Source organism: Sceloporus occidentalis, unplaced genomic scaffold (assembly GCF_023333645.1).
Source record: "Sceloporus occidentalis isolate IW3139 unplaced genomic scaffold, rSceOcc1.0.p SCAF_3, whole genome shotgun sequence".
Taxonomy (NCBI): domain Eukaryota; kingdom Metazoa; phylum Chordata; class Lepidosauria; order Squamata; family Phrynosomatidae; genus Sceloporus; species Sceloporus occidentalis.
Genome location: NW_028316983.1, coordinates 237,765,249 through 237,792,949, shown reverse-complemented (window position 1 = coordinate 237,792,949; position 27,701 = coordinate 237,765,249). Strand labels below are relative to the sequence as shown.

General features: G+C 40.9%; 1 protein-coding gene across 3 annotated transcripts in view; it reads right to left on the bottom strand.

The window, feature by feature from the left end:
- The window catches only part of EFR3A (EFR3 homolog A), a 95,209-nt gene extending 67,963 nt beyond the window's left edge, over positions 1-27,246 (bottom strand). For 2 of the 3 annotated variants that reach the window (XM_089517974.1, XM_089517977.1), the window contains exon 1: positions 27,174-27,246. The gene's annotated coding sequence lies outside the window, so the exon portion shown is untranslated. Of the gene's footprint in view, positions 1-22,425; positions 22,515-27,173 lie in introns of those variants that run through there. The other variant, XM_089517975.1, reaches the window with a different exon arrangement.
- Positions 27,247-27,701: the final 455 nt, after the last annotated feature.

Below are 27,701 nucleotides of genomic sequence, written 5' to 3'. Positions count from 1 at the left end.
GTAGAGAAGAACTGCTGGCCCTCATCCCCTTCCCCACCACCACTCCCTTCTCCTTTTGTGTCGTGTCTTTTTAGATTGTAAGCCTGAGGGCAGGGAACTGTCTAATTAAAAAGATTGTATGTACAGCGCTGTGTAAATTTACAGCACTTTAATTAATTAATTAATTTGTTTTTGTTAATTAATTTGTTTTATTTATATACCGTTATTCCAAAGATCATAGCGGTGAACAGCAAGTAAGCTAATTAGCAAGTAAGCTAATTTGCCCCCAACAGTCTGGGTACTCATTTTAGCGACCTCGGAAGGATGCAAGTCTGAGTCGAGCTTGGGCCCTTTTGCTGGTCTTGAACTCGCAACCTTGTGGTTTTGAGTGAATGGCTGCAGTACAGGCATTTAGCCACTGCACCACCAGGGCTCCATTATTAAATAAAGGTTAATAATAATAATAATAATAATAACAGATGATTTTTGAGATACCTCCCAGCATTACTATGGATGTGGCATTGTTACAGTACCAGAGCTTGGAAATTTATTTTTTTATTATTATTACAAACCCCACCCAACATTGTCAGGAAAAAGCCACATGGGATATATAGTCACAAGAAATATAATATGTATATGAATGTATTTGAAAGTAACATGACACAGCAAAAGTTATTGAATTGTCACACAGGTGTTGTAAGTAATGTAATTAGAAGGTCCTGAAAGCCAAGGACATATGAGGCAATGACAAAGTGAAAAGGTGCAAATTGATATCACCTGAGAGTCATTGAGTGGACAGTAATGTATGATGCAATGTGAGGTCTAGATTGAGCCAAGTATGGTATGTCAATCATAATGTATGTACACGCCCAGGAGGTGGCAACTGTATAATGAATACAGAGACAAATGTCTATATAAACAATAATGTATGGCAATACGTTTAGTGGGTATTGAGGAGTATAGTAGTGTGGGTATTGAGGAGTATAGTAGTGTGGGTATTGAGGAGTATAGTAGTGTGGGTATTGAGGAGTATAGTAGTGTGAGTTTTGTGAGTAGTGAATTGTTTTGTGCATAGTGTATATAGTAGAATAAAAGTAGATCTTTTTAAGAAGACTACTGTGTTGACTGGTGTCTTGAGAGCTGAACAAGAACCAGCAGACTCCAGAGAAGATTGGAAGACATCTTCAGCCAATTCTCAGAGCTACTGGTCAAACTGGTTGTTCTTCTGCTGACCAAGGGGGTGAGAGTGAAAGCCAGGAGAAGAGCTGCAACTCCCATCATCCCTAACAAGGGTTATGGGCCCAGAGCCAGTTACTGGAACACCCAGCATCCACAGAAGCTGAACTTTCCTGGAAGAGAAAGAAAGTTTTGTGGACGACCGATCAGAGCAAGCTGTGTACGCTGCACTGGTAAGCTCGTGAGTGAAGTGTTTTGTGTTTTGGAAAAGCCCGAGACGAGGCAGCTGTGCAAACTCAGGAAGGACTTTGCCAAATTGAGTCACTGCACAAGATAAGATGGAAGTGTTGAAGTTTAGCAAGTTAAACTCCCACAATTACTCCACCTGGAAAGTTTATGCACAGTCACTACTGATTAAAGAAGGTTTATGGGCCACAGTCGAGACGGGGCTAGCAGCCGATGCAAATGCAGCCGCCAAAGAAAGAGATAGCAAGGCAAAAGCATGCTTGTATTTGATGCTCGAAGAGGACATGATAAACGATGTGAGAGATAAGGGCTCCGCAAAAGAAGTTTGGGAGACTCTTGAAAGGCTACATACTCCAACTACAGCTTTTGCCAAAATGCTTTGGTCTAAAAGAATCTATAGACAAAAGATGACTAAGGGACAGTGTGTGATTGAACATTTAAAGAAAATGCAAAACCTGTTTGTGGAGGCAGAATTAAGAGGTGTCCAAATAAACAAAGAACAGCAATGTTACATCCTAATAGAGTCTTTAGACAGTTCATGGGACTCCATCACTAACAGTCTTCAGAATCTGCCTGAGGCTGAACTAAGCAGAGACTTAATAGTAGCAAGAATTTTGGAGGAAAATCAGAGAAGATTGTCTGAAAAAGAAGACTCACAGAAATCAGCACCTAGACTGCACCAGGCTCCTGAGTTAAGAGAACACCAAGCAGCAGCTCCCGTTAGAGAAAAACGACGTTGTTACCACTGTGGAAAGGCAGGACATTTGCAAAGAAACTGTCAACAATTGGCTGCTGACCAGTACAGACAGAGAGATAACAGACCGCAGACGCGGAACTTTCAGCAACAGAGACAGAACAAGCCGACATTTTTCAGGGGCAGTTACAACAAGAAGGAACGTGCAACAATGATAAAAGAGAAACATAGAAAAGATTCTAAATGGTTAATAGATTCTGGTGCAACTAGTAATATGTGTAATGACATTGAGTTGATTGAAAATAGGAAATCTGCCAATATTAATGCAGTAATTCTAGCTAATGGCAATGAAGTAAGTTCAGTAAAAGAAATGGGATCTGTTTACATTCCGGGGTTAAAACAAGAATTTAATAATGTGCTACATGTGAGAGAGTTGGAAAACAATTTATTATCAGTCAGTAGATTAACAGACCAGGACTACACTGTAATTTTTGAAAAGAATTTTTGCAAGATAAAGTTAAATGGTGAGCTTTGCGGAATAGGGCTAAAGAAAGATAAGCTTTATTTCCTAGAGGAAAATGTTGATCATTACAAAGTAGAGAATGTAAACAATGTTGATAATGTTCCGTTACACAAGGATTGTATACATGAGTTACATAGAAAATTTGGTCATGCAAGCTTTAAATGCTTAAAGAACCTAATCAGTATGTGCCCTGATCTGAGAGTGGCAGACTGTAAAAATCATTTGGATTGTACCATTTGTAGTCAAGTGAAAATTAAGTCATATCCTGTAGCAAAAAAGACAAAAAGAATTGCACGAAGACCTTTTGAATTTGTACATGCTGACGTTGCCCACGCAAACTGTTTATCTATAGGAGGATGCAAGTATTATTTGGTAATTGTGGACAGATACACTAGATTTACATTTGTCAGAATACTGAAAAATAAGTCAGACGCTGGGCAAAGCTTAAAATCTTGGATAAGAATGGTTGAAAGAAAATTTGATTTCAGAGTAGACACAATTATAACTGATAAAGGCGGGGAATTTTTATCTAATGAATTGTTTTATTGGTTTCAAAAGGTTGGCATAACACACCACACAACAAATCCTGCATGTCCTAGTGAGGATGGGCTTGCAGAGAGAAAGATTCAAGAAATCAAAAAGTTAACTGCTTGTATGATGGCTGATGCGGGTGTAAGTGATAATTTTTGGGGTGAAGCTGTTTTGACAGCTGTACACATAACCAATAGACTCTATCATTCAGTAATAGATGATATTCCTTATAGAGTTCTATATGGTAGAATTCCTAATTTTAAATACCTAAGAATCTTTGGTCAATATGCATATGTGTACACACCTGCATGCTTTAGAAACAAAGGTGAACCCAAGAGTAGAAGAATGATGTTTTTGGGGTATTCTGGAAACAGTTACAAATTCTATTTAGGAGGAAAAGAAGTGAGACATTCGAGATCTGCCAATTTTGAAAGATATGCTGGTTGGGAAAAACTCCATGCAAATAAGGAAGTGTTTGTGAAGTTAGGCAACTCAAGTGAGGCAGAGACTCAGACCCAAAGCCAAGCATCTCCAGGAAATGGAGGGGTTATAGTAAAACCAGAAGAACCATCCACGAGTAGCAGTGATAGCTCCTCAGATAGTGAAATGTCCAGACCAAAAACCACACGCATGACAGAGGACAAGAGATTCAGTAAGAAAGCCACAACTTCCAGTGTAGACAGAGATGAGGAAGAGAGAGGCAGAACAACAGAGTTAGTACCTAGACGTAGTCAAAGAACTAGAAAATCTCCTGACAGATTTGTGGTGACCAATGCAAAAGCTTGTTTGGTTTTTGAAGAACCAGAAAGTTTTGCTGAAATAGAAAATTTTCCTAAAGAGGAACAGGAGAAGTGGTGTGAAGCAATGGAGTGTGAATTTGATTGCTTAGAAAGGAAAGATGTTTTTGAAATAGTAGGAAGACCCAAGGATAAAAAAGTCATTGGTTGCAAGTGGGTTTATAAAAGGAAAGACATGCCTGATGGTAGTGTGAAATATAAGGCAAGGTTGGTAGCAAAAGGCTTTTCACAGGAACAGTTTGAAAATTATGACAAAACTTTTTCTCCAACCGCAAAAGCAGAGAGTTTAAGAATGGTATTAGCAGTTGCAGGAAAGAGAGATCTGATTGTAGAGCATTTTGATTTTGAGACGGCTTATTTAAATGCCAATTTAGAAGAAGAAATTTTCATGGAGCAACCTCAAGGTTTTGAAGTAGGTGGTAGTCAGAATGTATACAGGTTGAAGAAAGCATTGTACGGTCTCAAGCAAAGTGCAAGAGCTTGGAATATATGCATCAATGATGAATTGGAGAAGTTAGGTTACAAGAGAAGTGTTGCTGATGCTTGTGTATACACAAAAGGAGATGTAATTTTGTTGATCTATGTGGATGATTTGTGCGTTGCAGCCAAATCAAAGAAAGAAATTGAGTTGGTGAAAAATGAATTGTCAAAGAAATTTGTGTTGAAAGATTTAGGTATGTTGAAGTCTTACTTAGGGATAAATGTAGAATGGACTGAAGAAGGGCATTGTTTGCTGAGTCAAAGCAAGAAAATTGAAAGGTTAATTGAGAAATGTGGTTTACAGAGTGCAAAGGTTGTGAAAACTCCGATGACTACAAGTTTTGTGTCAGAGGAAGTTACAAGAGCTTTTGAGGATAAAAGATTGTTTAGAAGTGTTGTTGGATCTTTACAGTTTATTTCTAGCCATACCAGACCAGACATCTCGTACGCGGTTCATGTTTTGGCAAGAAGAGTAAACGACCCGAGAATTGAGGATTGGACAGCAGTGAAACATTTGATTAGGTATCTGAAAGGAACCATAGACAAGAGGTTGATAATTAGAAAAAGCAATGCTGATTTGGATTGTTATGTAGATAGTTCATTTGCTTCGGAATCAGGGGACAAAAAGTCAGTGACTGGAATGATTATAAGATACAGCGAAAGTCCCATTGTGTGGAGAAGTAGAAAACAGACAAACGTAGCATTGAGCACTAGTGAGGCTGAGTTCGCAGCTTTGAATGAAGTCACAAATGAGGTACAGTGGATAGAACAATTATTGATTGATTTGAATGAAAGCTTTAAAATTCCTGTAGAAAGTCATGAAGATTCGCAGTCCTGTATAGCAATGGCAGAAACAGAAAGTCTGAAAAACAGAACAAAGTACGTAGGTGTAAGATACCAGAACGTAAGAGAAATGGTCCAGAAAGGAGAAATAGAGTTAAAGTACATAGAGACACAACACAACATAGCAGACATTTTTACAAAGGCTTTGACAGTTGAAAAACACGAGAGATTGTCTCAGTTGATTGGAATGACAATATAATTCACATACAATATTCTATTTCGGAGGGGATTGTCAGGAAAAAGCCACATGGGATATATAGTCACAAGAAATATAATATGTATATGAATGTATTTGAAAGTAACATGACACAGCAAAAGTTATTGAATTGTCACACAGGTGTTGTAAGTAATGTAATTAGAAGGTCCTGAAAGCCAAGGACATATGAGGCAGTGACAAAGTGAAAAGGTGCAAATTGATATCACCTGAGAGTCATTGAGTGGACAGTAATGTATGATGCAATGTGAGGTCTAGATTGAGCCAAGTATGGTATGTCAATCATAATGTATGTACACGCCCAGGAGGTGGCAACTGTATAATGAATACAGAGACAAATGTCTATATAAACAATAATGTATGGCAATACGTTTAGTGGGTATTGAGGAGTATAGTAGTGTGGGTATTGAGGAGTATAGTAGTGTGGGTATTGAGGAGTATAGTAGTGTGGGTATTGAGGAGTATAGTAGTGTGAGTTTTGTGAGTAGTGAATTGTTTTGTGCATAGTGTATATAGTAGAATAAAAGTAGATCTTTTTAAGAAGACTACTGTGTTGACTGGTGTCTTGAGAGCTGAACAAGAACCAGCAGACTCCAGAGAAGATTGGAAGACATCTTCAGCCAATTCTCAGAGCTACTGGTCAAACTGGTTGTTCTTCTGCTGACCAAGGGGGTGAGAGTGAAAGCCAGGAGAAGAGCTGCAACTCCCATCATCCCTAACAAGGGTTATGGGCCCAGAGCCAGTTACTGGAACACCCAGCATCCACAGAAGCTGAACTTTCCTGGAAGAGAAAGAAAGTTTTGTGGACGACCGATCAGAGCAAGCTGTGTACGCTGCACTGGTAAGCTCGTGAGTGAAGTGTTTTGTGTTTTGGAAAAGCCCGAGACGAGGCAGCTGTGCAAACTCAGGAAGGACTTTGCCAAATTGAGTCACTGCACAAGATAAGATGGAAGTGTTGAAGTTTAGCAAGTTAAACTCCCACAATTACTCCACCTGGAAAGTTTATGCACAGTCACTACTGATTAAAGAAGGTTTATGGGCCACAGTCGAGACGGGGCTAGCAGCCGATGCAAATGCAGCCGCCAAAGAAAGAGATAGCAAGGCAAAAGCATGCTTGTATTTGATGCTCGAAGAGGACATGATAAACGATGTGAGAGATAAGGGCTCCGCAAAAGAAGTTTGGGAGACTCTTGAAAGGCTACATACTCCAACTACAGCTTTTGCCAAAATGCTTTGGTCTAAAAGAATCTATAGACAAAAGATGACTAAGGGACAGTGTGTGATTGAACATTTAAAGAAAATGCAAAACCTGTTTGTGGAGGCAGAATTAAGAGGTGTCCAAATAAACAAAGAACAGCAATGTTACATCCTAATAGAGTCTTTAGACAGTTCATGGGACTCCATCACTAACAGTCTTCAGAATCTGCCTGAGGCTGAACTAAGCAGAGACTTAATAGTAGCAAGAATTTTGGAGGAAAATCAGAGAAGATTGTCTGAAAAAGAAGACTCACAGAAATCAGCACCTAGACTGCACCAGGCTCCTGAGTTAAGAGAACACCAAGCAGCAGCTCCCGTTAGAGAAAAACGACGTTGTTACCACTGTGGAAAGGCAGGACATTTGCAAAGAAACTGTCAACAATTGGCTGCTGACCAGTACAGACAGAGAGATAACAGACCGCAGACGCGGAACTTTCAGCAACAGAGACAGAACAAGCCGACATTTTTCAGGGGCAGTTACAACAAGAAGGAACGTGCAACAATGATAAAAGAGAAACATAGAAAAGATTCTAAATGGTTAATAGATTCTGGTGCAACTAGTAATATGTGTAATGACATTGAGTTGATTGAAAATAGGAAATCTGCCAATATTAATGCAGTAATTCTAGCTAATGGCAATGAAGTAAGTTCAGTAAAAGAAATGGGATCTGTTTACATTCCGGGGTTAAAACAAGAATTTAATAATGTGCTACATGTGAGAGAGTTGGAAAACAATTTATTATCAGTCAGTAGATTAACAGACCAGGACTACACTGTAATTTTTGAAAAGAATTTTTGCAAGATAAAGTTAAATGGTGAGCTTTGCGGAATAGGGCTAAAGAAAGATAAGCTTTATTTCCTAGAGGAAAATGTTGATCATTACAAAGTAGAGAATGTAAACAATGTTGATAATGTTCCGTTACACAAGGATTGTATACATGAGTTACATAGAAAATTTGGTCATGCAAGCTTTAAATGCTTAAAGAACCTAATCAGTATGTGCCCTGATCTGAGAGTGGCAGACTGTAAAAATCATTTGGATTGTACCATTTGTAGTCAAGTGAAAATTAAGTCATATCCTGTAGCAAAAAAGACAAAAAGAATTGCACGAAGACCTTTTGAATTTGTACATGCTGACGTTGCCCACGCAAACTGTTTATCTATAGGAGGATGCAAGTATTATTTGGTAATTGTGGACAGATACACTAGATTTACATTTGTCAGAATACTGAAAAATAAGTCAGACGCTGGGCAAAGCTTAAAATCTTGGATAAGAATGGTTGAAAGAAAATTTGATTTCAGAGTAGACACAATTATAACTGATAAAGGCGGGGAATTTTTATCTAATGAATTGTTTTATTGGTTTCAAAAGGTTGGCATAACACACCACACAACAAATCCTGCATGTCCTAGTGAGGATGGGCTTGCAGAGAGAAAGATTCAAGAAATCAAAAAGTTAACTGCTTGTATGATGGCTGATGCGGGTGTAAGTGATAATTTTTGGGGTGAAGCTGTTTTGACAGCTGTACACATAACCAATAGACTCTATCATTCAGTAATAGATGATATTCCTTATAGAGTTCTATATGGTAGAATTCCTAATTTTAAATACCTAAGAATCTTTGGTCAATATGCATATGTGTACACACCTGCATGCTTTAGAAACAAAGGTGAACCCAAGAGTAGAAGAATGATGTTTTTGGGGTATTCTGGAAACAGTTACAAATTCTATTTAGGAGGAAAAGAAGTGAGACATTCGAGATCTGCCAATTTTGAAAGATATGCTGGTTGGGAAAAACTCCATGCAAATAAGGAAGTGTTTGTGAAGTTAGGCAACTCAAGTGAGGCAGAGACTCAGACCCAAAGCCAAGCATCTCCAGGAAATGGAGGGGTTATAGTAAAACCAGAAGAACCATCCACGAGTAGCAGTGATAGCTCCTCAGATAGTGAAATGTCCAGACCAAAAACCACACGCATGACAGAGGACAAGAGATTCAGTAAGAAAGCCACAACTTCCAGTGTAGACAGAGATGAGGAAGAGAGAGGCAGAACAACAGAGTTAGTACCTAGACGTAGTCAAAGAACTAGAAAATCTCCTGACAGATTTGTGGTGACCAATGCAAAAGCTTGTTTGGTTTTTGAAGAACCAGAAAGTTTTGCTGAAATAGAAAATTTTCCTAAAGAGGAACAGGAGAAGTGGTGTGAAGCAATGGAGTGTGAATTTGATTGCTTAGAAAGGAAAGATGTTTTTGAAATAGTAGGAAGACCCAAGGATAAAAAAGTCATTGGTTGCAAGTGGGTTTATAAAAGGAAAGACATGCCTGATGGTAGTGTGAAATATAAGGCAAGGTTGGTAGCAAAAGGCTTTTCACAGGAACAGTTTGAAAATTATGACAAAACTTTTTCTCCAACCGCAAAAGCAGAGAGTTTAAGAATGGTATTAGCAGTTGCAGGAAAGAGAGATCTGATTGTAGAGCATTTTGATTTTGAGACGGCTTATTTAAATGCCAATTTAGAAGAAGAAATTTTCATGGAGCAACCTCAAGGTTTTGAAGTAGGTGGTAGTCAGAATGTATACAGGTTGAAGAAAGCATTGTACGGTCTCAAGCAAAGTGCAAGAGCTTGGAATATATGCATCAATGATGAATTGGAGAAGTTAGGTTACAAGAGAAGTGTTGCTGATGCTTGTGTATACACAAAAGGAGATGTAATTTTGTTGATCTATGTGGATGATTTGTGCGTTGCAGCCAAATCAAAGAAAGAAATTGAGTTGGTGAAAAATGAATTGTCAAAGAAATTTGTGTTGAAAGATTTAGGTATGTTGAAGTCTTACTTAGGGATAAATGTAGAATGGACTGAAGAAGGGCATTGTTTGCTGAGTCAAAGCAAGAAAATTGAAAGGTTAATTGAGAAATGTGGTTTACAGAGTGCAAAGGTTGTGAAAACTCCGATGACTACAAGTTTTGTGTCAGAGGAAGTTACAAGAGCTTTTGAGGATAAAAGATTGTTTAGAAGTGTTGTTGGATCTTTACAGTTTATTTCTAGCCATACCAGACCAGACATCTCGTACGCGGTTCATGTTTTGGCAAGAAGAGTAAACGACCCGAGAATTGAGGATTGGACAGCAGTGAAACATTTGATTAGGTATCTGAAAGGAACCATAGACAAGAGGTTGATAATTAGAAAAAGCAATGCTGATTTGGATTGTTATGTAGATAGTTCATTTGCTTCGGAATCAGGGGACAAAAAGTCAGTGACTGGAATGATTATAAGATACAGCGAAAGTCCCATTGTGTGGAGAAGTAGAAAACAGACAAACGTAGCATTGAGCACTAGTGAGGCTGAGTTCGCAGCTTTGAATGAAGTCACAAATGAGGTACAGTGGATAGAACAATTATTGATTGATTTGAATGAAAGCTTTAAAATTCCTGTAGAAAGTCATGAAGATTCGCAGTCCTGTATAGCAATGGCAGAAACAGAAAGTCTGAAAAACAGAACAAAGTACGTAGGTGTAAGATACCAGAACGTAAGAGAAATGGTCCAGAAAGGAGAAATAGAGTTAAAGTACATAGAGACACAACACAACATAGCAGACATTTTTACAAAGGCTTTGACAGTTGAAAAACACGAGAGATTGTCTCAGTTGATTGGAATGACAATATAATTCACATACAATATTCTATTTCGGAGGGGATTGTCAGGAAAAAGCCACATGGGATATATAGTCACAAGAAATATAATATGTATATGAATGTATTTGAAAGTAACATGACACAGCAAAAGTTATTGAATTGTCACACAGGTGTTGTAAGTAATGTAATTAGAAGGTCCTGAAAGCCAAGGACATATGAGGCAATGACAAAGTGAAAAGGTGCAAATTGATATCACCTGAGAGTCATTGAGTGGACAGTAATGTATGATGCAATGTGAGGTCTAGATTGAGCCAAGTATGGTATGTCAATCATAATGTATGTACACGCCCAGGAGGTGGCAACTGTATAATGAATACAGAGACAAATGTCTATATAAACAATAATGTATGGCAATACGTTTAGTGGGTATTGAGGAGTATAGTAGTGTGGGTATTGAGGAGTATAGTAGTGTGGGTATTGAGGAGTATAGTAGTGTGGGTATTGAGGAGTATAGTAGTGTGAGTTTTGTGAGTAGTGAATTGTTTTGTGCATAGTGTATATAGTAGAATAAAAGTAGATCTTTTTAAGAAGACTACTGTGTTGACTGGTGTCTTGAGAGCTGAACAAGAACCAGCAGACTCCAGAGAAGATTGGAAGACATCTTCAGCCAATTCTCAGAGCTACTGGTCAAACTGGTTGTTCTTCTGCTGACCAAGGGGGTGAGAGTGAAAGCCAGGAGAAGAGCTGCAACTCCCATCATCCCTAACAAACATAGCCAGAAATTATATTCTAGGAATTGAGGCTGCTGTCTGCACTGGCCAGGATCTTGACCCAAGAGCTGTCCTGATATCCCTCTGTTACTTGGGTCCTTCTTTCTTACACTGGGTATCCTATTGTGCCGCTAGGCACATCCACAGCCTCTGCTACCATGCTGAGTTGCTCACTTCTGAGGTCAGAACAAGGCATCCAGCTGGGCATCTCATTCTGGCCTCAGAGTGAGTGACCCATGGCAGCAGTAGCCACACTGGGTGGCACAGTGGGACATGCATGCGAACAGGCATCCAGCATCAGAATGAAGGACTCCAGATCTTCTGGGAAGATCCAAAGCAACTGGGGAGTTATTTAAAATCCATGTTAATGGTGTTACACCTTGGGGTCAGTGCTAAATGGCCCAGACATCATCTGGTCAGTTTGCATCAGACTCAAGGTTTGGGCCATGCATCTTCCAGACACCATGCGGAGACGACGGTAGGGAGGACAATTTAACTGGCCCATGCAGCACACGATTTAAAATCACTTCCTTTGAGAAACGGGATTCTGATCTGAGACCCAGAAAGATATATTACAGACTGCCCTTCCCCTAGACACTGGACTCACAACCCCATTGCCAACGATTACCCATATGAAACAAGATTTCATAAACAGGATTATTGAGAATATGGAATAGTGCAGAATAGCAAAAACAGTGAAGCTCTTCCTGTTCCCTTTATAGAATATTCTACATACAGACATACATACCCAAGCAAGTCAGAAATCCAGTAAACGAAAAATTATGACAGGGTAAAAAGCATGAGACTGTATTTAAACAAAAAATGAGACAAGCCTCAAAACACGTTCTCTGTGTCTAATATGCATGTAATATTAATAGTGAGTGTTATGACACTGTTGCCATGGCAACCACCACAGGTTTGATTTGAGAATTTCATCACACAATCATAGCCGAAGGGATCTTTTTCACAAAGGGGACTTTGTTTGCAAACAAACGTTCAATTGTCACCCAGTAGGACCAGGTAGTGGACATTACCAAGTTTTATTTTTTTTAAAAGTACATTGCTAATTTTTGTGCTCGCTGTCTAACATCTGTTTACCTTCAACATGAATTTTCTTTATTACTTCCATTTTTTAAACAAAATAGTTAAGACTCCTTCAAAGATTCAGAGAGCAGATGGGACTCTAAACACTCCTACCCTCCCTAACCACAATACAGAAAAAATAAAAGTTAGTTATGTTTACACTAGAAATTTTGTTACAGGTTTAAGGACCAATTCCAAATTAAAGATCCCAATGTTATGAACTAAAGCTGTAGTTTGTGCATATGTAATTTTGGGCTGTCAAGTTATTTTGGACAGAACCCAGAGAAGTTACTTTTTTAGACCACAACTCTCAGAATCTCTCAGCCAGCGTGGTCAGTGATAATACTGACTGGATATTCTGGGGGCCACGGTCTACAAATGACGATCCTGAGTTCTCATTTTGGACAACAATTCCCATAATGTTTTATCACTGGACATGTTAGAGGGAGCTGATTGAAATTGTAGGTCAAAATCTCTAGAGGACCAAAGCTTCCTCATTCAAGGATATATAAACTAGTTAATGCTTCTCAAACTTTAGTCCTCCAGGTGTTTTGCATATCCATCAGAAACAGAGGTTGGATGGGCATAGTTCAGAACTGCTTCAGTTGCACATGGTAGAGGGATGGGCTGGATCAGCAATTTCCAAACTTTGGTCCTTCACATGTTTTGGGTTTCAGCTCCTAGAGTTCCTGACTGTTGGGCAAGCTAATAGTCTGGGGCTTCTGTGAGTTAAAGTCCAAAACATCTGGAAGACAAAAGTTTGGGAATCACTGGGCTAGAGGGTCCTTGTGCCCTGTCCAATTCTTACGACTGTATAAACTCCCAAAAGCCCCAGTAAGCATGGCTGGTGGTCAGGAATTCAGGGAGCTGAAGTCCTAAACACTTGCAAGCATTAAAGACTTAGTAGTATTAATCTTATTCATATGTACACCAATGCCCATTCACTTTCCCTGTCCTGATGCTTACAAAGAGAAAGAAAGAGGACACTTTCTTCTCCTAGCTATTCTTGCCAGTTGCACATTTGGAGAAGGCAAGTAAGAAGCCAAAGTCTGGCAAAAAGCTCTACAAATTAGAAACAAGTTTTGTGCCAGCATTTAGGCCTCAGTATGGTCCACTCTTGACATAAGCCCTCATCCTACAGTCAGCCCTCCAGATACAGATTCTTTGTCCATAGATTCAACCACCCATGGCTTGAAAATATTCTTTAAAAAGGTGACTAAAATGGTGAGGGATCTAGAAGCCATGCCCTATGAAGTGAGACTTAGGGAGAGGGTATGTTTAGCTTGGAGAAGAGAAGGTTAAGAGGTGATATGAAAGCCTTGTTTAAATATTTGAAGGAGTATTATATGGAAGATGGAGCAAGCTTGTTTTGTGCTGCTCCAGAGACTAGGACTCAGAACAATAGCTACAAACTACAAGAAAAGACATTCCATCTCAACATTAGGAAGAACTTGCTGACAATAAGAGGTGTTCAACAGTGGAACACACTCCCTTGGAGTGTGATGAAGTCTCCTTCTTTGGAGGTTTGTAAACAGAGGCTGGATGGCCATCTGTCGGGAATGCTTTGATTGTGAGTTCCTGCATGGCAGGGGGGTTGGACTGGATGGCCCTTGTGGTCTCTTCCAACTCTATGATTCTACGATTTAACTACATGATTGTATTTAATGGAATTTCAGCATCCATGGATTTGATATCCACGGAGAGTCCTGGAACCAAACCGCCGCAGATACCAAGTGCTCCCTGTATTTCCTATCTTTTTTCGCCCTCCCCTACCTACTTCCTTCCCATCTTGTTCCTTCCAGAAGACAACTCTGTTCATGGGACATTGCATAACCTCCACTATTGTACAGGTGAAAACCAGAGCACAGGGACATAGCCAGGATTTTGGGGAGGTGAGGGTCCAGACTAAGTGCACACCATTCATTGTATCTAATGGAAGAGGGATCCGCTCTCCCCCTTGTCTATGTCCCTGCAGGGCATCTATGGCCAAACAACCCCAGAGCGTGGTGACGATGGCAAAAATTATTAAGGAGGATAAACTCACAAGCTAGAAGAGGGAGCAACAGTTTGCTGTTGCCTGAGCCTCCTGGGAAGGGCAAGATTGCATTCCTCTTCTCTCCTCTCCTCTCCTCCCTGCTCAGTTAACTGAATACAAACTATTTTTGGACTTTGAATTCAGTTTACAGCAACTGAAGTAAGCAGAAGACAAAGGGGGGGAAGGGAAAATGGAGAAAGAAACCGAGACACTTTAAAGCAGCTTGAAAAAATGAGATGTGAGAGGATTAATCGGGATTGTCCCTGTCAAAACGGGACAGTTGAAGAGTATGACACTGTTGTAGCTTCAGGCTATTCTCATTTGTCATGCATCTGAATTTGATAATAAAAAGCTACTAATGGTGGACAACATCAAAACAAAAGGAAATGCAAGCAGCAGTTTGTGAATATGCAGTATGCAATTTTCCAGTTACATAAAAATGTCATAAGGTTTTGGTGGGAGAAAAACAAATAATTTCCCTCCCTTTCCACATGTATTATTGGACTCGCAGAAGACTGCATTCAACAGCTGTCACCCACCAGCTTTTTCTTCCCACACTAAATTCAAATATTTTATTACTGAGGCCTTTTTTTAAAAAAAAAGAACACACAACCTCAGAGACCTATGAAAACACTTTAATTGCTTCAAAATAAGGACAGCCTAGGAACACAGTAGCTGTGGAAGAGGCATGAAAATACGAGACAAACATGGTTTCAAGTCCCAAACTCTTTCAAAAAGAACAGAGCCAAAATCTGTTGAAACAAGGAGCAATTGGGATTAAATGCATGCATAAAATTCTGCAGTCTGGCAATTCTAAATTGGTGCCCAAAATCATTAAATTCTCCTATAACTTATGCAAATCAAGCCGATTCCCATGCTGATTTCTTTTATTTCTGCATAGCAAGTCATGGGGAACTAGAAGCTTTCAGCCTGTCAAAAAGCTGAAATTTTCATACAATTCTACTGTACCCCCTTCCCTTCCTTTTGGTAGAAAGCACAGCAGACACAGCTCTCAAGGGCTGCTGCCACACTGCGGCATTGATGCAGTTTGACACCACTTTAACTGTGATGGCTTAATGCTATGGAATTCTGGGATTTATAGTTTGTTGTGTCACCAGAGCTTTCTGATAGGGAAAGCTAAATATCTCACAGAACTACAAATTTCAGAATTCCATAGCATAAAGCCATGAAAGTTAAAGTGGGGTCAAAGTGCATTATTTCTGCAGTGTAGAGGTAGCCAAGGCCAAATATCCCAAATAGGGCAGAGAGGCAGGGTTAAGGAGCAATCTGGAAAAGAGAATGTGAGACAGTCCATGGCTGTGACTGCCGCATTCCTGTGACTGAATACACATGCAATAATGACTGCTCCCCAACCTGTATGTATGCATTTCCTTTCATTAATGTGATATGCAATCGCGGCAGAAATGGGGGCTTGTGCAATAGTCCTGAGACAATGAAATTTTTCACTGTAGTTACATTGATAATGTAGCACCTCAGATGACTGTTTAATTTTTATTGCTTAAATAAAACTGCTTACCTACTGTCTGCCTCAAGCAAATCCCCCCCATCCTTTAGGATTTCAAACCCCATAAGACCAAATGCTTACACAAATACGTGCACATTTCATCAAGTGTGAACAGTCTGTATGCGTGCCTAATTAAATAGCTGCTTCTGCCACAGACCAGGAACCAGCAGTTCTCTTCTGTCTATTTTATAAGGAATTTTGACTATTTATTCATGCATGTGCCCTTCCTAATTGACAAGAACCTGTCTATTTTGTGCTAGGATATTTATATCTATGTAGAAAATGTCAAGTGCAAAGCCACCCACAGCATTCTAGTGAACAGTGAGAGTTTGCTTCACTTGGGCAAAATCATTAAAGGCACATTGGCATATGGACCTCATATTCACAGACAGTAAGCAGTGCATTTCAAATGTTTTCATACTCATCTTTATGGCAACAGTTTCTCTAGTGAGAGCTGAAACTATGCCCATCTTACAGTGATGGGGGGAAAAACACAGATTTGCTTTGTAGGAATCACAGAATCATAGAGTTGGAAGGGGCTGCAAGGGCCATCTATCCAGCCCCCTGCTATGCTACAATACATACTTACAGCACTTCTGAAAACACCCATCCAAGTTCTGCTTAAAGACCTTCAAAGGAGAGTCCATAATACTCCAGGGCAGTCTATTCCACTGTCAAACAGTTCCTATGGTAAAGAGTTGTTTAGGCAGAATTGGAATCTATTGGTTTATGTTCTTGTCTCTGAAGCCACAGAAAACAAGCTAGCTCTGTGTTGACATCCCTTTAGATATTTAAAGATAATTATGCCACCTCTAAGTTTTGACTTCTCCAAGCTATACATATTCAAGTGTCTAAGTCATTCCTCACCAGGTTTGGTTTCCAGACTTTGCTCATTTTGGTCATCCTTCTCTCAGCACATCCAAGTTCATCAATATTGTTCTTGAACTCTGGTGCCCAGACATGGTATTCCAGATGAGGTCTGACCAAAGCAGAACAGAGTAGCACTACTACTTCCCTTGATCTGGAGAGTAACAAACTTATTGGCGTCTAGCCCAGAATTACATTGACATTTTGGGCTGCCACACCACACTGTTGACTCATACGTAGCTTGTGGTCCACTATAAGACCTCTAGAGCCTTCTGCAATGCCTTTAAGACAGATGTTACCCGTTTGTGCATTTCATTTTTTCCTCCTCTGATGAAAAAATATAATGGGAAGGGCTCAGGGTTAATATGTGCTTTCATGCATCTTGGAGGAGGCTCAAGATTAATGCACTGGCTTTTATTCCAACACTAGACATGGGATGTAAACACACAGGGATGGATTCTATTGCGTAGCTCCATCCCAAGGCAGTACTCATCCCATACCTGATCCAGGCTTCTCCTGGACCTTTTAAAGAACAGTATTTTCCCATTCTTTAAAAGGTCCAAGATGAGTACTGCCTGGAGACAGGGCTATGCAATAGAATCCATCCCTGTGCATTTACATCCTATGCCTAGCAGGGAATAAAAAACAGTATGCTAAACTCCGATGTCCTATCAATCATTTTCCTCCATCTCTGCCAATGACATTCAATATAGTAGAGCAGGAGGTGGACAAGATGGAAGAGAGACACATGACAGTATCATACCAAAAGGCATTTTGTTTAGCACTGGTATACTGCCATATTATGGTTGCCATTCCAGGTCATGGGCAGGGGGCAGATTGTATCCAGAGGCTACAGCAGTCTTAAGTCCAGTCTGCTATGCTGCACACATATGAGGAACTGCTTGTGCAGTTCCTAATGATAATTTGAGTGTGACTGATGAGAATGTCAATGTGATATATCCAGAGTGGGGCTGCAGTTATCAGTCTTTGATCTTCCATGAGTTTTGGACCTACTTCAGCTCCTAGAATCTATCATCATTAGCCATGTTCACAGAGGTTTCTGGAGGCTGAAGAACTAAAGAGATCGATCAAAGGCTGAGAACCATGGTAGGGTCTAGATCAGATGAGAACCTTTGCCTCTCCAAATGTTTTAGAGTGCAACTTACTGAAGCCCAAGTCAGCCCTGCCAATGGGAAGAGGATTACAAGAATCATAAACCAACACCTCTGGAGTGCAGAAGTCTCTTCACCCATGGTTGAGATGCAGAAGACCTCAGGTTCAACCACTCACACTGATAAGGAACAGGATGGGAAAAATCTCTAAATAAACCCTTGGAGAACCGCTGCAAAAGGACGCAATACCAAACAAAGCTGAACGGCCTGACTCACAACTTTAGACATTCAGCACAGAAACTGTCTTCTTATTTCTGTGCAAGCATCTTGCAATCAGTGTACTGGCTAGCAATTTCTGAACATTTTACATAGAAACTGGCATACTGGCTAAGAGATTTAGAATTGCACTCCCTACAGAGCTATGCTGAATGCTAAACATTTAATATTTAAAATTCCACTGGATTTTGTTTAAATGCATAGATCATCTAATGAGTTGCTATTTTTCACACCTTGGCTCAGTCATTAATCAGAGTGGAGACTACATCAAGAAATCAGTCTAGGAGACTAGGACTTGGAATGGCAGCTAAGAAGGAACTAGACTAGATCCTGGACTGTAAAGATATATTATTAAAGTTAGGATGCTCCATGCCATCGTACTGTATTTTCCATTACTAGGCATGGATGTGAAAGCTGGATAGTAAAGAAAGCAGATTGGAAGAGAATCAACTCAATTGAGATGTGGTGCTGAAAAAGAGTGCTGCAGATACCACTGACAGCTAGAAGCACAAAAAAACAGCTCTTCAAGCAAATCAGGCCTAAACTTTCCCTAGAAGCTAATTTTACTAAACTGAGGCTGTCATACTTTGGCCTCATCATGAGAAGGCAGGACTCACTAGAAAAGATGATAATGCTTGAAAAGTTAGAAGGCAGTAGGAAAAGAGGAAGACAGCATTCCAGATGGATAGGCTGTATTAAAAATAAAAACAACCACCATACATATATTTTATCAATATATCTAAAATACACATACGCAAACAACAACAAAATTACAAGAACTAATTATTTATTATTATTATTATTATTATTATTATTATTATTATTATTTGTATCCCGCCTCTCCCTGTATTGGATCGAGGCGGGTAACAACAAACAAAAATATCTGTCCCAGATTCAGGGTTTGTTGTTGTTGTGGGCCTTCAAGTCATTTCTGACTTATGGCAGCCCTAAGGTGACCCTGGGGTTCTCTTGGCAAGTTTCTTCAGGGAGGCTTTGACACTGCCATTCTCTGAAGCTGAAAGAGTGTGACTTGCCCAAGGTCACTCAGGGGGTTTCCATGGCCAAGCTGGGATTCAAACCCTGGTCTCCAGAATCCTAGTCCAACACTTAAATCACTACACCATATGATTCAGGGTTTTGTACCTTATTGTGGTTTGTATTACCATTTATGGACTTTATTGCACTGCCTTTACTCCTGTACTAGGTGTGGGACAGAAACTTCAATAGGCGGATCTCACTGCACACCTCCGTGCCCTTGCAGTAGGCATCCTATATCCAGGCAGGGCTTCTCCTGTACCTTGTAAAGAACAGGAAAATCCTGTTCTTTACCAGGTATGAGAAAAGTCTGGCTCAGGTACAGGATGCCTACTGCCCGGGCATGGAGGTATGTGATAAGATAGACCTATTTGAGAATGGGGAAATGCCATTCTTTACAAAGTACAGGAGAAGTCTGGCCCATATACAGGATCCCTATTGCCTGGGTACAGGAGGTGTGAGATAAGATCCGTGTATTTAAGTGTATGCACTACACCTAGAGTGGGAGTAAAGGCAATGTGATAAAGCCCTTAGTGTCCAGGATAGTTTCCGGCTTGAACAATGAGATTTTTCCTTCCTTCCTTGGTAATGCCAGTGCAGATAGCTCACAGCTGCTTGCTTTTAAGATCAGAGGAGACACCCAAATCACATTCTGGGTATCTCATTTCCTTCAGAGCAATGGGTGTGCCAGCAGATCCAGAGCCACCAAGGGAGGAGAAGAGGAAAACCTTACCTTTCCTGCTAGGAGATGGCCTGGAAATTAATGGTTTGAAAGGCTGTAGTGGCAACTGGGGCAGAGTGCATGGCAGTGGGGGAGGAGGCAGCAATGGTAGCCAGAGCATTGGCAACGCCACACCAAAAACTTCACAGAGATACTCAGGCAGTAGAGACAATCTACCCAATGTTCCTGAAGGGGAAAAGGTAAGCGGCAAGGCTCTGGAGTGGATGCGACAATAGAAGGGGCAGAATTTTGTTCTGACTTTTTCCTCTAGTGTAGATTTCCCTGCCTTGTAAACCCTTATAAGAAGGGTCTAGATCAGTGGTTCCCAACTTTGATTCTCCAGAAGTTTTGCACTCAAGCTCCCAGAATTCCTGATTGTTAAAGGGCAAAACACCCGGAGGACCAAAGTTTGGGAACCATTGGTCTAGATGAATATTTCTTTATAAATGCATGAGGGACTACTCCCCTCTTCACTCTAGTTTTGTGTCAGTCTATTTGCAGAACGAGATGTGGCTCCCTATTGGAATATCGTAAAGTTTCTCTCCAGTGCTAATAATTATGTTCCATGAGACCTGGCTTATTACCAGAACAGAGGCTACATTGTCAAGGGTGTTCTGATTGTGTCTTCCAGCATGGCAGGGGTTTGGACTGGATTGCCCTTGGGATCTCTTCCAGGTTTATGGTCCAAAATACACTGCTGAAATACTTGAGTATTTCTTGGGAATTGTAGTTTATTGTGGCACCTGAGATCTTTCTCACAAAACTACAGTTCCCAGAATTCCCTAGCATTACCTCAGGGCAGTTAAAGCAGTCTCAAACTGGATTATTTCTGCAGTGTGTTTTGGACCCAATGAATCTAAGGATTTATAAAAGGGTGGAGAAATTCTAGATCTTCCATCCTGAGGAAATCAACAAGGCCACCATCATCATCTTCCAGCATCAACATAATCCAGGACCAACTCCCACATCCTAAAATGATGTATTTTTTCCCTTCTAGTTTCCTCAACAGGCCATGAATTATTATTTGGGATTGGAAGAGATGTACTGCATTCAAATCTCTCCCTTCTTCGACAAAACTTATTACGTGGTCCTTTCCCCCTAATTCCCCTTTCACAACAATCCTATGAGGTAGGATAGGCTGACATAAAAGGGCCCAGGATCACCAAGCAAGCTTTGTGGCTAAGAGGAAATTTGAACCTAAGTCTCTGCAGGCCATCTCAGACAGTCCATCCTAGAGCTCTTCAAGCTCCACATGCTTCATACAACAACTTCATGCATTCCAGGCCATAAGCCACATGGGCTGAGACTGGTGGGAGTTGAAGTCCAAAGCATTAGGAGGACACCAGGCTGGGGAAGGCTGCTCAAACCACTAACCAAACAGTTATCTTCTACCATTTTGCTTCTCTGTTCCTATTCCAGATAACCTATAAATGAGAGGAAGCATTGTAAATCCCCTCAAAGAAGAGTGCTGAAATTTCACCACTGTCCCAGGAAGGATGTTGTTCCAAAACTGAGTCAAACCCAATTTGCCCATGTCTCATGGTCAACATTTTTTTAAATTGTGTAACTGGTTTTACATTGTCTGGTTTCAAGTGATAAATGAGTAAACATGAGTGCAGGTCTTTAAAACTATTGCAGTTTATTATTTTAAATTGATTTATTGTACCATGCCCAGAAATTCTCAGATATAGGGTGGAATATAAATACTGTAATGTTCAAAAATAGGAATCACATGTTGCTGTGTCCTGAAAAAGATGTGGTAGATTGCTTTTCCAGCTCCTCAGATTGGGTAGATATGTATAGTCAGCCCTCCATATCCATGGATTCTTTGTCCATGGATTCAATCATACACGCCTTGAAAATATTTTTCAAATATATACTGTAAATCCAAAAAAGCAAACCTAGATTTTGCTATTTTATATAAGGGATACCATTTTACTATGCCATAATATTCAATGAGAGTTGAGCATCCATCGATTTTCATATCCACAGGGGGTCCTGGAACCAAATCCCAGTGGATACCAAGGGCCCATTGTATGTCCATTTTTGTCAAGAAAAAAAAAACCTTACCTTTTAATGTGTGGTCAAAATAGTTCCTCTCACCCTTAGGAAGAGGGAAGGTGTTCCTCCCTCCCTTCCAATCTTGGATGCAGATGATCCCTCCCCCACCTCTAAAATAGAGAACATTCAAAAACCCTCAGCCAAAGACAAGGAGAGTCCCGTGCAAAATTAAACTTGCAGTGCATGTGTCTGAACACGTGTGTCCATCCAAAAATATCTTCACACATTTGCCTACCATTATCTCTTCTCATTCGGAGATAAGACAATTATGGATCACAAGTGATTTGAAGAAGGGAGGGAGGTAGATACAAAAACAAGAGTTATTTGCGATTCTGCATGTCATTTTGTGGGCTCCCCCCCCCCCCAGTTCAAATGTAGAAGCAGAGAGGACAAGGTTCTGTTCTTACATAACCGGCTCCGCTCTGCATCCCCTCCCTCCAACTTCAACCCCAGGGTTGAAAATGCCTTCCTAGCACTGAAGCATGGGAGGCTACAGAAGCAGAGAACTGCTTGATGCAGAGAGACAAACAGATTAGCAGCTCTAAGGTGATCAGGAAGGATTTCCTACCTTCTGCCAGCTATGGCTTTCAGAAAGGCCAAGGTTACTGGGGTGCAGCAACTGTGGGGTGCAAAATGAGGACATGGCCTTCTTCAATAAGAATCCTGCTACTCATGAAATTCTCCCTCCATCCTCAAATGTGTAGTATTGCAGTAACTTCTGCTGACTGTTAAGTAATACAGCTTGGGCATCCAAAGAAATGAGGGAGGCAAAGTGACCCTGAGAATGTGAACACAGCAAATCTATTCAAACTTCTGTTTTTTAGCATGAGTATCCAAATAATCTCACTCAGGCAGTCCAGTTTTATCCTTCAGAATATTTTTTTAATTGGAACCACATCTATGTGCATGTCTGCAAGTTCTGTTGTTCACACATGTCAGCGCTCGAATAAAGATGGAGCTGATGATGCAAATGTATTCATAACACATTCAAGGCATGCAGAGTTTTATGCCAGGTCTATTCGCGTTGGTTATTCACACAGTCAGCAATGCAAATATTTTAAGAAATGTTGGGGGGAAACCCAAGATCAGTTATCCTGAGTTAAGTGGAGGTTTTTTTGGCAGACTCTCCCCCCCCCCCTCAAAAAAAAAATCTCGGGTGAATTCGAAATGCATGTGAACAACAAGTATTCAACCCACATTCTACTGGGATTATTTTCACTGTCTGAATAACCCCTAAGAGACCTTGGTGTGAATGACAGTCAGTGTTTCATCCTTTGTCACGCCAAGAATTTGTGAACTGAAGGGAAAGTTCACAGGGGAGACAGAATTCATATTGGAGGTCAATGCCCTCATTCTGCCCCCCCCCCCCTCCATGTAGCTACATAAAGGCTGATCTTTATGAAGGGGATGAATTTCCTTTAATACGCGCGCACACACACACTAGTTGCTTGGGTTTAAGTGGTGGTACTCATGGCACGTTTTTTTTTTAAAAGGGGAATACTCTCTTTATATGCTCAGAGAAGAAACTCCTCCTCTCCGGACAGCTCAGCGATGCAGAGAAATTCACCCCTCCCCTCTCCAAAAAATAATCACCCAGAACCCAGGTATATCATGTGAATATAGTGCAGTCAACGTCAGGTTTTAAGCGGGGGGGGGGGGGGGATTGCAGAGCTGATTTGTGATCAATACACTCTCCTCCTTCTGTGAAAGAGGCAATGCACTGTAATGGCTAGGTAGACACTTGAGTTGAAATCACAGAACCACCGAATCTTAGATTTAGAAAGGAGCACAAGGGTAATCTAATCCAACCCCTGGTCATGCAGGAAGTTTCCAAGGTGAATCCACACTGTAGAAATAGTGCAGCTTGATGCCACTTTTAACTGCCATGGCTCCATCCTACAGAAGCCTGGTATTGGAGTTTTGAAAGGACCCCAAACAGAGAGCCAATGTGGTATAGTGGTTAGAGCATTGAACTACAACTCTGGTTTAAATCCCTGTTTGAGCATAAAAACTCACTGGGTGACCTTGGCAAGTCACACACTCTCAGTCTCAAGGGAAGGCAAGGGCACAACCTCCTCTGACCAAACCTTGACAAGAAAACCCTATGACTTGTTGTTGCTGTGTTCTTTCAAGTCGCTTCCGACATATGGAGATCCTCAGGTGAAGCAATCATGGGGTTTTCTTGGCAACAAGAAGCTTTCTTGTTGCCTTCCTCTGAGGCTGAGAGAGCGTGACTTGCCTAAGGTGACCCAATGAGTTTCCATGGCTGAGTGAGGATTCGAACCCTGGCCTCCAGAGTCCTAGAAGTTTATAACACGGAGAAAATTGGTAGTTTAAAATTGATTAACCTGTCAAAATCATGCAATCAAATTAAAATGTGATTAACATTTTCACACACAAGAGCCATTTACCCCGGGAATAACCAGGGAGTAACCAGTCAATAAATAGCAAAAAAATCATTCACAGGAAAATCTCGTGAATGATTTCTTGTTGTTTAATGACTGCTTATTCATGTGATAATGGCACATTAATCTCTTTTCACAGCAACGTTGTGTGAAAACCATTAGCACAATCGAGCCAATGTCATGAGTTATTCCCGGGATAATTGCGCTTTGAATGAGACACTGTGCAAAAATGTTCATCGCAAGTGCACTCACTGTTTATGCTTCCGATTGTCCCCGTGTGATAAACTCCCTCGTCCACCACTCAAACCACTATACCACACTGCCTCTTCTAACCAGGAACTAAAGATTTACAAGAGGCATGTCCAACCTTTGCAAATCTGGCTCTCTAGGGTCCCCCTGTTGTTGTTGTTAGCTGCCCTTGCATCAGTTCCAACTCAGGGTGACCCTGTGGATGAGACATCTCCTAGAATTCCTATTCTCTGCTGCGTTGCCCAGATCCTGCAAGCCCTTACCCATAAACCCCTTGATTTAATCTATCCATCTGGTTCATGGTCTTCCTCTCTTTTTGTCAACCTCCACCTTTCCTAGCACTATTGTTTTTTTCTATTGATCTCATTATGTGACCAAGTCTATTGATCTCATTATGTGATCAAGTCTATACTTGATCATCTTAGTTTACAAGGAGAGCCCTGGTCTGATCTGTTCAAGGACCCATTTGTTTGTCTTTTTGGCTCTCCATGGTATCCTAAGTTCTCCTCTCCAGCACCACATTTCAAATGAGTTGATTTTCTGTCTGCTTCCTTCACTATCCAGCTCTCATATCCATACATGGTAATTGGGAATACAATGGCCTCATGATTCTGACTTTAGTGTTCAGTTGTATGTCTTTGCTCTTCAATATCTTTCCCAGTCCCTTCATAGCTGCCCTTCCCATTCCCATGAGTTAATCACACGGGGTCTGATTTTGACATTAAAAAGAGATTAAAGCACAGTTAAAGCATCCTGCAAATGAAGCGGAAATTGTGAGTAATTGCATGCATGATTATCACACGTAATTGTGCAAATGAAGCAATATCGGAAATGCATTCTCACTGAAATCCTGAAGGTAAAAAGATGTGCATTAATGCTTCTTTGGGATCACTTTAATGGTGGGTTTTGTGCAACATTGTGTGAAATCGTTATACATAGTTACATGATTTTTCTAGGATATTCACGGGATAAACTCCCTAGTCTTCTTCTTCTTTTCTTGACTGTAGTCTCCATTCTGGTCAATGTTTGATCCTAGATGTGGGAATTCTTTAACTGTTTCCATTTCCTCATTGTTTATATTGAATTTGCATTTCTTCTGTGGTCATTATTTTTGTTCTCTTTATGTTAAGCATCAGACCTGCCTTTGCACTTTCATCTTTGACCTTCCCTATGAACTGCAGAGATCACGAAAGACTATGGAATGTCCTTAAAGACATGGGAGTGCCAACACATTTGACAGTCCTAATGAGGAATCTTTACTCAGGACAGGAGGCCACTGTCAGAACAGAAAATGAGAAACAGAATGGTTCCCAATTGGAAAAGGGGTCAGACAAGGCTGCATCCTCCCACCCTATCTGTTCAACTTGTATGCAAAACATATTATACGAAAAACAGGACTGGAAACAGAAGGAGGAGGAGTGAAAATAGGAAGAAGGAATATCAACAATCTAAGATACGCAGATGACACCATACCTCTAAATGAAAACATCACAGACTTGTAATAACTACTAAGGAAGATCAAGGAGGAAAGTGCAAAGCCAGGCTTATTGTTGAACATAAAGAAAACAAAAATAATGACCATAGAAAATGAACACAGTTTCGACATAGACAATGAGAAAATAGAAATAGTAAAAGAATTTTCATACCTAGGATTAAATATTGATAAGAGTGGGGACTGCATTCAAGAAATCATAAGAAGACTAAGAATGGGGAGGACATCTATGAGAGAACTAGATAATATCCTAAAATGTAAAGACATACAACTGAACATGAAAGTTAGAATCATAGATGCCATTGTATTCCCTATGACCATGTATGGATGTGAGAGCTGGACGGTTAAGAAAGTGGAAAGGAAGAGAATTCATTCATTTGAGATGTTATGCTGGAGAAGAGTGCTGAGGTTACCAAGGACAGCCAAGAAGTCAAACAAATGGGTCCTAGATCTGATCAAAACAGAAATCTCCTGGAAGCCAAGAAGAAAAGACTGAGGCTGTCGCACTTTGGCCACATCATGAGGAGGCATGACTCACTAGAAAAAACAATCATGCTAGGCAAGATGGAGGAAAGTGGAAAGAGAGGAAGGCCACATAATAGATGGATGGGCTCTATTAAGAAGGTCACGGGTTTCAATTTGCAGAGCAGTAGAGCATCGGGAGTCTTGGAGATGTCTCATCTCCAGGGTTGCTGTGGGTTGAGATCGACTTGAGGGTGGATAACAACAACAACAAATGAACTGTTCCAATTCCTAAGGGTCCCTTTAGGGTTGTCGTAAGTCAGAAACAAACCGAAGGCACACAACACCAGCACCAACAACAGTAACAACAACAACAACAGAGAGGACCCTAATAACCACTCTTTGGCAGAGAAGGCAAAAGACCTGGCAAAAAAGGACAAAGCCCAAGATTTTCTGCGGCACTCCAAAGAGGTGTCAGTTTTGCCTTCTCTCTCCAATGCAGATGCATGGCCATTTCCCAGCAGAGCACTGCCTCTAGCTGATGCAAGGCAAATAATGACATGATAGAAAAGAGGAAGATGAAGGGCAAGGGCTCCCTCTATTCTCTGCAATGGGAGCCTCCAGCACTGCGCCTCCCTTGCAAGCCCTGCATCCCGCATCCCTCCCTCCTCCATCCTAAGCCTGGACCACTCTGCGCAAGAGGCTCACCTGCTCCGCATCCCTCCATTAGGCACCTGGACCTCCATCATCATCGCTGCCATGTTCCTCCTGCCTTGCCAGAGCGCTCTGCATTATGGGAGATGTAGTTTTTCCCCTCCCCTCCTCCCTGTTGAAGGTGATTTATTGCTGCAGCGCAGAACCGCAGCCCCTGCATCTTTATTTCAGTTTCCACTTTTTTATTTTGCAAGGAAAGCAGTGGGAGGAAGACCAGCGTGTGTGTGTTTGTGTGATCCCCCCCCCCGGCAATGCCTTTTGCAGACTACTCCACTGGGCCCGGCGTCCTCCTTTTCCTCCTTTTCAGCCAGGAGGGATTAAAAAAATGTCCTCCATGTTGAGCAGGATTTAGGTCTGCAAAATAACCTGCAAAAATAATCCAGTTGGAGACCACTTGTGTTGCCCTGGCTCAGTGCTAGGGACTCCTGGGAATTGTAGTTTATTGGGGCCCCAGAGCTCCCTGATAGAGAAGGCTCGATGTCTCACCAAACTACAGTTCCCAGAATTCCCTAGCATTGAGCC